Source organism: Gracilinanus agilis, chromosome 5, assembly GCF_016433145.1.
Source record: "Gracilinanus agilis isolate LMUSP501 chromosome 5, AgileGrace, whole genome shotgun sequence".
Lineage (NCBI taxonomy): Eukaryota > Metazoa > Chordata > Mammalia > Didelphimorphia > Didelphidae > Gracilinanus > Gracilinanus agilis.
Window position 1 is genome coordinate 150,980,149 of NC_058134.1, and position 11,871 is coordinate 150,992,019.

The window sequence follows — 11,871 nt, forward strand, 5'->3', positions numbered from 1 at the left end:
GGCCACAGGAGATATGTCGGCAGATTAGGAAATAGGGCGGTTTTTTGGTGTTTTTTTTTTTTCTGATTCTCTCTGGCAATTTTTGTAGTGGCCACATTGCAACAATGTCTTTCATTCTGGCCAGCCCCAAAATGGCAAGAATTTTCTTTTGAAATATACATAGTCTCTGTGTGAGATCTTTTTTTTTCAAACCCTTATTTTCTGTGCCAGAGTCAAAACAGAATGTCAGTTCCCAGGTAGGCAATCGGGGTTAAGTGGCCAGGCTACGAGGCCACATTTGAACCCAGGATCTCCTGTCTCCAGGCCTGGTCTTCTATCCACCAGACCATCCAACCCCACTAAATGAGACCTTTAAAAAGAAATGATTTTTGAATTGTGTTTGTTTGAAATCCATCACTTTATTATTAGAGCTGGTTAAATCTGTCACATCCCATTGATGGACTACCTAAAGTTCAGGAGCTTCCCATTGTTTTTTTTTTAATTTACAATAACTCCACATCTTTATCCTTGTATTTATGGCTTCTCGTTTTGGAAAGCTTGTTGACACAGGTGGCTCATTAACACAACATCCTGCCTGTTAGTCTCTTGCAGAAGCTCTGGGTTTTGCTACTTAACAGTGTTTTAATTCTAGATTGAAAAGCTGTCAAAGGAGATTGCAGGAACATCAATACTGCTTATGATCTAGTTTCTGATTAGAGATAGAAGGAGCGTCAGAGGCTTAAAAGGTAAGGAAACTGGGGCACAGGGAGGTAAAGAGACTTGCCCAGGAGTACCCAGCCAGCACGTTTCAAAGGTGAGATTTGAACCCAGGCATTGTGACTCCAGACCTAGTGTTCTTTCCACTCTGGGCAACTATGTTGTGTGCACCATACATTACTATATTACCTAGTGGGCCATGTAGCACAAGGGAAAGGCTGTCATAATTTTAGTGAGTCACCCCAATTCTTTGGGAAACGGCCACTTCCTGCTCCTCACTCCCATGCCAGGGAATGTTGTAGTCTCTGATTCTTTCACATTTATATTGAATGTCTATTCGTGTAAGATACTTTGTTTGGTTGTACGAACAATGCAAAGATGAATGAGAAACTGTTCTTATTTCCAAGGAATGTGCAAGCTGCTATTCCACCTTGACAATGCAAGGTAGACTAGGAAAGGCTATCTAGAAAGCCCTCCTAGGTGACCAAACGAAAACTAAAACAAGAGAATTTTCAAAATTGCCATCACCTGCCATCCTACACATGCCCGCGTAGGATAAGTGGATATATACGCAGCCGAGGAGTGGCACGAATGGATATCTCTGGAATCTTGCCAACCTCTTTCCAAGGGAGCCTACAGTTTCTCACTTGAGAAGTTCATTGGCTTGGTAGTTTCCTTTTTCCTTGCCTCTCTCCAAGGGGAGTACCTGACTAGGATAATATCGATCTCTCACCATTCCCCCTACCTCCCATATATCTCTGGTCTGAATAGTAGGGGTTCTAGTAATCAGCTTCAGAGAAAAAGCCACCTCCCTGGTGCCCCTAGCCAGCAGTTTACTATACTTTCTGGCTTGGCACCTTCCCACCACCTGCTGATGACATAAAAGACCATCTCAAATAGTGAGTAAAACCATTTATCTAACAAATGACAATGATATCAGAGAAGTTCCACAGACTGGAGTACACCAGAGAATACGTGATGGCAAATGAGCTCTTTCCATGGAAGTGAAATGAACTCAGCTTGAACCAAGAGAGTGAGATTCCATTTCATTCATCTCATTTCCCTACAAGAGGAAATGACCTCTCTAAAGTCTCTAGGGAGACAAACTGGAAATCAGAGATGTGTTGAGGAACTGGTTTGCCAACCTGGCAACTTTCCCCAAGATTGCCTCCACCTGTAGTAGTATGCTTCTCCCAAGTAGCTCTGGAACCATTTCCATCTTTAATGAAAGTCAGTTTCTCATCCAGTCACATGTCTTTCTAATGACTCGACATCTGGCAAAATGGGACCTCAGGCTTGGGGAAAGCTTGCAATTGGTGTTTTAAAAAAACATGCTGAATTGAACTGCTAAACTGAAAAACAAAACATTAAAAAGGCCAAAAAGATGCTAGATTGTGAGTTGGAAGGAACCTCTGAAGCCATCTAGTTCAAGATGCTCATTTGAGTTTGTAAATCACAAGAATCTTTTCCTAGGATAACTTCAGCCTAGCCACAGGTTGATTTGACTGGCATAGCTTACAGGCTACTCAGTCTCCATTTCTCCTACTTCTGATCTTCACCTTGCCCTAAAAGTTATGGCTAAATAAGGTATCTTACTATATGGCATTAAAAAACAAAACAATCCTTACCTTCTGTACTAGTTCAGTTTTAAGTATTAGTTCTAAGGCAGAAGAGTGGTAAGGGGTAGGCAATTGGGGTTAAGTGACTTGCCCAGGGTCGCACAGCTAGGAAGTGTCTGAAGCTAGATTTGAGTCCCACCTCTAGACCTAGATCTCTAACCACTGAACCACTAGCTGCCCATGTATACCACTTTGTTTCCAAATCCTTCTATGCTTTAAGAGAGGGAATGGACAACAAACTTTGATTCCTCAAAAGGAAGTTCCCATAAAGCCCCATGGCCCTATCTAACAAAGTATCCTTCTCCTAGATTCTGAGCTCCTGATGATTCCTGGTTTCATGATCCCTGGATTCTCTTTGGTTCTTCTAGTTTGTCTCCCCTATTAGTTGGTCCATTTGTCTAACCCGGACTAGGCTAAACTTTCCTGTATGCTTGCAAGTACTACTTTGGCTCTGACATCCAATATCTCTCCACATTGATCTTCTTTCCTTGGATTTCTTATCTCATACATCAATGGTCTGAGTCTCAAAGACTTTCCATTAACACCTTTCTTGCTTTTCTGCAGTAAGAAGAATGTCACCTGAATCTAGGATAAAGAAGCACCTCTCTCAATGGCAATGATAATGGCCTTCATCTTGTCATCACTCTTGTTCATCCTTCCTGGAAATCTCTATGGTCTAGAACTCTTGAAAGTCCTACCTTCATCAATGACCAGTTTCCATCTGTCTAGGATACTTTGCCTTCTACGTAGTCATTGCCAGTTATTAAGTCTAACTCTTCCTAGGTTAGTAATTACATGAGGGATATTTGAGGACATTGACCCTTTTTGGCTCAATTGGAAGAATTCTCCAATCTCCTTCCTTCAACTACTTAGATTTTTATGTGCCCATAGCTCTATTTCTGGCCTTTCTCTTAGTTTAGACAGTCTGACTCGATCTTTGGGTGATATTTAGCTTCACTGATTATTTCAAGATGGGCTTTGGATCATCATCATCTACTCCTATTAGTCTTTTGGCTTCAGGACCAGACCCCACTGTGCCTGTTTCTTGTCATCTCCCTCCCAGGTCTAGGAACAGATTTCTTTCCCTTCCTGTTTCAAAATGTATACTTCCTGTTGTACCCTCCACTAAGTTCTTCTTTCTAAAGTATGCCTTCAAGTTTTAACTCATTAGTAGAGTTCTTATGATTAAGAATACTAACCTCAATGATTAATCATAAACTTCTCCTAACTTGGGCTACCAACTCAGCTGACTTCCTTAGCTTCTATTTGATGCTGCATCCCTAAGGTATCTTCCCCACAGGAAACTTCAGACTGGATGGTCAAAAGGAAATCCTAACTCAAGGAGGCAAATTTGCCCTTATGGGTAGCACCAAGACTTTGAGAGATGTCTCATGACTTTAGTATAGCTCTGAAAAGGCACATCCTGCTTTTAGAAAAGAGAGAGAAAAAAAAAACAGGTAAAAAGTTAGGGTTGGTATAATGTAGTATCATATATTAAGAATATGTATGTATGAGAAAATCAAGGTATCATAGGGAAGAGGCATGGCAGAGAACATGTGAAGATCATGAGTTCAATGGATCAGTGGAAGCAAAGCCAACAGTGATATGATCAGAGACATTTATACCACCTGGAGAACAAGAGGAAATTGATGGGGAGTTCAGGTCATAGAGAGCAGTCTGGTGCAGAGACTTAATGGAAGGTTTCAATTATCTGGTCATCTTTTGGCTCTTTCTGCCAAAATCAGAGTGGTTAATAATTTTTTATTTGTCTTAGTAATAATTGCACTGGCCAACAAGGAGAAATTCTGTGCTGGATCTGATCCTAAACAACATAGAGGAAATGACTATTTAGTTTGAAGTTTGAGGTCTCTCATTTATCTTAGAGTTTATGGCAGAGAAGTAAAAGAATGGGAATAGTCCTTCATGTACCCTAGATTTGAAAAAAGCTGCTGGTAGATGCACAGGATGCTTTAGATGTAATTTACATATTTTAGCAAAACATTTGATAAGGACTCTCCCATGCTCTTCTTAAGGAAAAGATGGAGAGATTTGAGACAAACAATACTATAATTAAGTAAATCTGGAATGGATTGAATGGCCAGTCACACAAAAAATTGTGTCATTTGTGGCTTGATTTCAACGTGGAAGGCTGTCTTCAATGAAGTGCCCTAGAAATCTGTACTTGGTCTTGTACTATTTAACTTTTTACATCAATGACTTGGATAAAGAGATAACTGGTAGTATACTTATCAAATTTGCAGATGATACAAAGTTGGGAAAATTAGATAACTCAGTGGATGAGAGTGTCAGGTTTTAAAAGATCTCCATAGAATAATGGTATCCAAAGAGGGGGCTGTAGCACAAGATAAGGAGGTGCCATTGAAATAAAAATGACCCAGAATGGAGATGCCTTTCCTCAAAATTCCATCCTTACACCATCAACTGGTCCCCAGTGAAGCTGTATCTTAAGCATAAATAGTCAATGATCAGTCAGAGGGAGTGAAGATGGGCATGTTATAGATAAAGTTCTTTTTCGGGTATAGATTGGACTAGAAAGCTGCTCAGGACCTCTTCAGTTCTCAAATTCTGTGATTCTGAATGACTTTTCCAGGTTCTATTATTACAGTTTTATATTACAGGATTATAACATCTCAGAGTTGGAAGGAACCTCCTAATTCTTTGGTCCAATTCACTCATGGATGATGATAATAATAATAATAGTGATGAACATAATGTAATAATAATAGCTATGCAAACTATCAGTCAGTCACCAAGAATCTATTAAGAACTTATAATCTTCCAGACCATGTCCTAAACGATGCAGATAAAAAGAAGAGAAAAACTACAGTTCCGAGTCTAATAGGGGCACAACATGCAAATAATTATATAATTGTCAATGGAAGGTGATCTTAGAGGGAAGGTACTAATTAGTAGTTTCTGTCTCTGTGTGAGTGTGTGTGTTTGAGGAGATAACTGAGGAAGGTCTCTTGAAAAAGATGAGACTTGATCTGAGTGTTGAAGGAAGCTGGGCAAGCCTAAAACTGGAAGAGACTGGAAGCAGGGAAAGCATTTAGGTTATTTAACTAACTGAGTGTTATTTTAAAGTGTTAAAACTGTTGTTATTGAGTTCCCAAAATAAAATTCTGGACTATGGCAATAAAGAGTCAATATGACAAAGACTGATTGGCTGTCATGAGCAAAAGACTGAGAAGAGGAAGAGATATTTTATAAAGCTAGAAAAAATAGTAAAATTGATTTAAGAAATGATGGTCTAGAATCTCAAGGGAAAAAATGAAAAAAGTAGGAAGCCGAGAACAGAAATTTATTGGAGGAGGAATTCCCAATTTGACAAAATTTTCTGGGAAAATAATGGAAAAGAGTTTGATCAAAATTAGATTTAGATCAATATCTCATATTATATACCACAGTAAACTTAAAATGGAAAAGAGAACAAAAACTAATTCCATAAAGAAGAAAATTAAATCAGGGATTCTTTTACAGCTATGGCTAAGGTTTGTTTACCAAACAAAAGAAACAGGTGATCATGAGAGAAGAAATATATATATATATGTTTATATATATATATATATAAAATTAAGATTANATATTTTATAAAGCTAGAAAAAATAGTAAAATTGATTTAAGAAATGATGGTCTAGAATCTCAAGGGAAAAAATGAAAAAAGTAGGAAGCCGAGAACAGAAATTTATTGGAGGAGGAATTCCCAATTTGACAAAATTTTCTGGGAAAATAATGGAAAAGAGTTTGATCAAAATTAGATTTAGATCAATATCTCATATTATATACCACAGTAAACTTAAAATGGAAAAGAGAACAAAAACTAATTCCATAAAGAAGAAAATTAAATCAGGGATTCTTTTACAGCTATGGCTAAGGTTTGTTTACCAAACAAAAGAAACAGGTGATCATGAGAGAAGAAATATATATATATATATGTTTATATATATATATATAAAATTAAGATTAGAATTTATATATCATATGTATAATATAATACATTATTTTATAATTGATATATTAGAATTTATACAGAGGTTTTATTAGATTTGAGGGGCATTTGCATAAATAAAATCAATGAAACTAGTATGGTAAAGGAAATTTGATTGGGGGAAAATCATTGTATCAATATCTAAGGACATCATCTACAAGATGGAGAACACTAAACATATAAGATCAAATGTCATTTTCCAATGGATAAATGGTCAAAGGACCTGAACAAACAGCTCCCCAAAAGGAATTGTAAACTATAGAGAATATTAAAGACTTCTTTAAATCACTAAAACTAAGAGAAATACGAATAAAATAACTAAAGTTTTATGTTGTATCCAGCAAGTGGACAAAGAGGACAAATGATGAAATTAGTCAATTTTGGAGGGTTGTAAAAAGACAGACACATGAATGCATTGCTGATTGCCCTATGAACAGAGCCAACCATTCTGGAAAACAATTTGGATACTAAGGATGTAATTCAAAAGTCTATGTCCAGGGGCAGCTGGGTAGCTCAATGGATTGAGAGTCAGGCCTAGAGATGGGAGGTCCTAGGTTCAAATCCGGCCTCAGACACTTCCCAGGCTGTGTGACCCTGGGCAAGTCACTTGACCCCCATTGCCCACTGTTGCCACTCTTCCACCTAGGAGCCAATACACAGAAGTTAAGGGTTTAAAAAAAAAAGTAAAAAAAAAAAAACCCACAACTTAAAAAAAAAGTCTATGTCCATTGACTTATAGATGTTATATTTCTAGGCTTATACTTCAAAGAGGTCAAAGACAGGAAGAAAGGTCCCTTTACAACAAAATACTTGGAGAAGCACCTTTGTGGCAGCAAAGAACAGAAGAAAAGTAGATGCACACAAAGGAAACATATTCTAATAGATGAATATAATTGAATACTATTGCACTTTAAGAAATTACAAAAATGAAGAGTTCAGATATGTAAGAATAGTTTTATGTTAGCCAATACAGTGAAGTAAGAAAAACCAGGAAAAACAATATTGATTACAAAATGACTCCAATAATGTAAATGGGAAGGACGAAAACAAAAAACCAAACCCTAAATGGTAGGTAATTAAAATGACTGAATTTATTCCTAAAGAAGAAATGAGAAAATGACCCCCTTCCCACTCTGCTCTGCAGAGAGGTAGGAGATAATATTGTATATGCTATCAAGCTTCATTATTATGTTACTTCTGCTAAACTGCCTTTTCTTGTTTATTCTTTGATAAAAATTAATGAGTAAAAACAGTTTGAAGGATATATTCTGAAATGAGGGTGTTGTAGGAGATATAAAAGACAGTGACAAAAAGGTTTTTTAAGGAATAGGAGGCAGTAAAGATAACTCCAAAATGTCTAGCTCGAGACACTGGGAAAATGTTGGTAACACTGATAGAAATCATTGCATTAAAGGGAAGCATCAATTAAGACTTAGAAGGGACTTTTTGAAGCCATTGATGCTAGTCTCATTTTTCAGATGAGGAAACTAGGACACAGAGAGGTTAAATGGCTTGTGCAGAAACATATTGCTAATGTCTAAAGCAGAATTTGAACTCGTCTTCCTAACTTCAAGTCCATCCCTCTGTAAATTACTTCACGTTATTTGAAGATCTGAAAGTATACTATAGTTAGTTTCACTTATTATTGTTTAAAGGCTTCAGATAAATTTGTTTAAACCCTTATTTTCTGTCTTAGTAACAACTCTAAGAAAGAAGGATGAGGACTAGACAAATGGGGTGGTGACTTGCCCAGAGTCATACAGATAGGAAGTGTCCAAGATCACATTTGAACCCAGGGTCTCTATCCACTGTGTCACCTATCTGCCTCCAGATGATTCTTAATCAAGCTTTGTAGATCATTTTTAAACATATTAGCCTCAGCTTAACTACTGGATAACAGGCTATGTCAGACATTTAGTAGAAGTGGCTACTAATTTAGCAATTTGAAGAATATATGACTCAGATCCTGAGAAAAAGAAAATATGTGTTCTAGATAGTTAAGATTTATCAACAAAAAATAAACTGTTTATAAGCATCTAACAATATGAGATAAATATCATTTGAATAATCTCACAATAGGGGATTTCAACAACATAGTATATTCTGGGAGTTTTGTGAAAAGCAGACCATCCAATTAATCATTGCTTTGCCTTGCCTTGTTGACAAGTTCATCTTAAAGGATAGAGGAAATAATAAGCGGAACTTCTATTCTGGTCTTAATTCCTACCAACAAGGAGGAACTGGTTTGTGAAGTAGAAGGGAAGGGAACCTGGGAAAGAGTAACCACGTCATCTTTGAGTTGGTGAAAGCTTTGGAAGAGAAGGCGAGGCATACTCAGATGTACAACTGACTTTAAGAAGGACTTTTCTGAAAAGTTTGGAGAAATAATGGGCATGATCTCCTGTCTAGAGGCTTTAAAAGGGTAGATGGTTCAAGAGGAAGAGGGTGATGAGCATGTATGTATAAAGGACACAAACAAAAGATGGAAAGAAGGACACACAAATGAGAAGAAAAATGAAAAAGTATGGGACAAACCCACAAAAATAGTGTGATAAGGTAAAAACTCTAAAATGAGGTGTGGATTGAGAAAATCAGTAAGAACAAAAACCAAAGCTTCCCCCTGCCCCTACAAGACTACATGCCAATTCATTTCATGACAATTTTTAATTTTTGTTTTCTGACAATTTGAAATTCATGTCCTCTCTTTCCCCCACCCCAAGAAGGCAGGTAACATGCCATAGGTTGTACATATATTATCATGAAATGCATATTTCCCTGTTCATCATATTATGAAACAAGATATATATTGCTTAAACAAGAGAAAAATTCATGGAGGAAATAAAATGAACAATAACATTTTTCAATCTGCAGTCAGATTTTGTCTACTCCTTGTATGGTGGTGGACATTCTTTCTCATCATGAGTCCTTTGGAGGTGTTCTGGATCCTTGCCATATTGATAATAGTTAAGTCATTCAGAAGTGATCATCCTGTATTATTGTTACTGTGTACAACATACTCCTGGTTCAGCTTACTTTACTTTGCAATCCTTCATTTAAGTCTTTCCAGTTTTTTTTGTGATCATCATGTGTGTGTGGGGGAATTTTATAGAGAGTTTCTCAAATAGAGGTCTCATATTTAAAAATATATAGAGAACTTTGTCAAATATGTGAATATTTGACAAAAAATATAAATATATAAGAATATGAGTCATTCCTCAATTGAAAAACAGTCGAAAGATAAAATGAACATTCTGGATGAAGAAATCAAAGCTATATGTAACTACATGAAAAAATACTAAAAATCATTACTGATTAGAGAAATGTAAATAAAAACAACTGAGATATCGTTTCACCTATCAGATTGGCTAAAATGATAAAAGGCAAAATGACAAATATTGGAAGTGATGTGAGAAAATGAGGATACTAATACATTGTTGGTAGAACTGTGAATTAATCTATCCATTTTGGAGAGCAATCAAGAATTATACTCAAAGAGTTATAAAACTCTGTATACCTTCTGACTCAGCAATACCACTACTAGAGTTATTTCCTAAAATAATCAAGAGAAAAATAAAAGAAACTGCATGTTCAAAAATATTTATAGCAACTCTTTTTGTGGTAGCAAAGATGGCTTTTTAAAGACATTTCATAGGAAAAAGAATAAGAAGGGAATAGACTTACTATTTGGAATAATGGCATCATATTACTAGCTTACAATTCAGTTTAATTTCATCCTCTCTATCAAGCTGAAAGATCATAACAGAAAGAACAAAATCAATATAATTTCACATGAAAATGAAGGCCAAGACCAATGAGAAGGTAGCAAGAAACCACATAGTTGCTAAGACTTTGTCTCCAGATTTAGTTGAATTATATCCTAATACTATGAAAAAAGATACATATGTGAGCAGTGAACTTTAATCAGCCGTCTTTGAAGAAATATAGAAAATGAAAGAAGCACTAAATAGACTGAGATGCTTAAATGTTGTCCAAGTTCTCAAAAGACTGAAAAAGTGGATTCTAAAAGTTATGAGGCTAAAACCTTGCTGTCGATAACACAGCAAAAGTTATTATTAAATAGACAAGGAGAAGTTATTATTAGGAGCCAGCAATGGTTAACTAATGATATTAATCATGCCAAATGAATCTCATTTCCTTTCAAAATAAAATTTCAAGGCAAATATAGCAAAGAAATTCTGCATTATGAATATGGTTTTTGAGAAGACATTTGATAAGATCTCCCATGACACCCTGTGGACAAGATTGGAGAAATATGGGTTAGATGATGAAACACTTAGGTGGATTTATAGTGGTTTGAATGACCAAAAGCCCCTAAACTGTTAATTAATGGATCAATGTCAACATAGTGGGAATTCTCTCCTCTAAAGTTCCTTGAATCATAGGATTTAAAGCAGGAGTTCTTAATCTTTTGATGTCCTAGGCCTTTTGGCAGTTTAGTGAAACCTATAGATCCTTCCTCAGAATTGGGTTTTTCAAATGCATAAAACAAAATACATAGGATTACAAAGGAAACTAGTTTTACTGAAGTACAGTCTGTAAAAAGAAAGGCTATGACTTAAGAGTAGCTCTAATAACCAAAACATTTTCAAAGAAGCAAAGAGTAAAAAGGATACTTTGAAACATTTTCAACAAGGGTAATATGAAATGAAAATATCTGTGATTTTCATTGCTTATATATAGTCATAGGTACTACTACTTCTGGGTTTTTCACCTTTAAGTACTCCTTAAAGGAAATGTTAAATTTCAGTTAAAGGTTAGTGAAAATAAAGATGTAATTCTTTTCCTATCCTAGTTCCCAGACCTCCTAAACTCATCCTTTGGCATTGTGAAATATATCTATGGAACCCGGTTTGAAAAATTCATATTTAGAGGTGGAAAGACCTTTAAAGATCATTGAACCCTGGAATTCATTTTATAGATAAGGAAACTGAGCCATTAAAAGGTTAAGGGATTCTTTCAATATTGTACTCTGTCCTTGGTTCTGCCCCATTTAACAATTTTGTCAATGATAAATAAAGTCAGAGATGGCATACTTTTCAAATTTGTGAAAACAGGTCAGAGCCCACTGCTTGCCAAAGATTTCCTAAGAGAATCTGTCATTGTTTGGAATCTTCCCAACTAAATTAGGAGAGACTGGAAGATTTTGAATCAAAGTTAAATCATAAAAACAATTATAAAATTATAAAAATATGCACGTTCTCATCAGAGACTTGAGTTTAACTAAGAGTTTGCGAAACTTCAATCTTTGTTCATATTCCAATACTGGAACCTTTAGTCTAACTCTCAGACCATGTCACTTTTTTTTCTCTGACTCTGTTGATCATGGTATGGACCCTGCTTTTAGTCTTGTTTCTGCCTCTCATCTCAGCGTTTCATGTCCCAGGTCCACTGAATCTGTTTTTTTTTTTTTTTTGTAACCTTTATAATATTTTTGGTTTCTCTCCCCCTGAAAGGGAAAATTCCAACTTGCTCTCCAGTCTGATAGGTTTTGTGTGCTGGAATTGTATTTTTCTTCAGCCTTGCCTT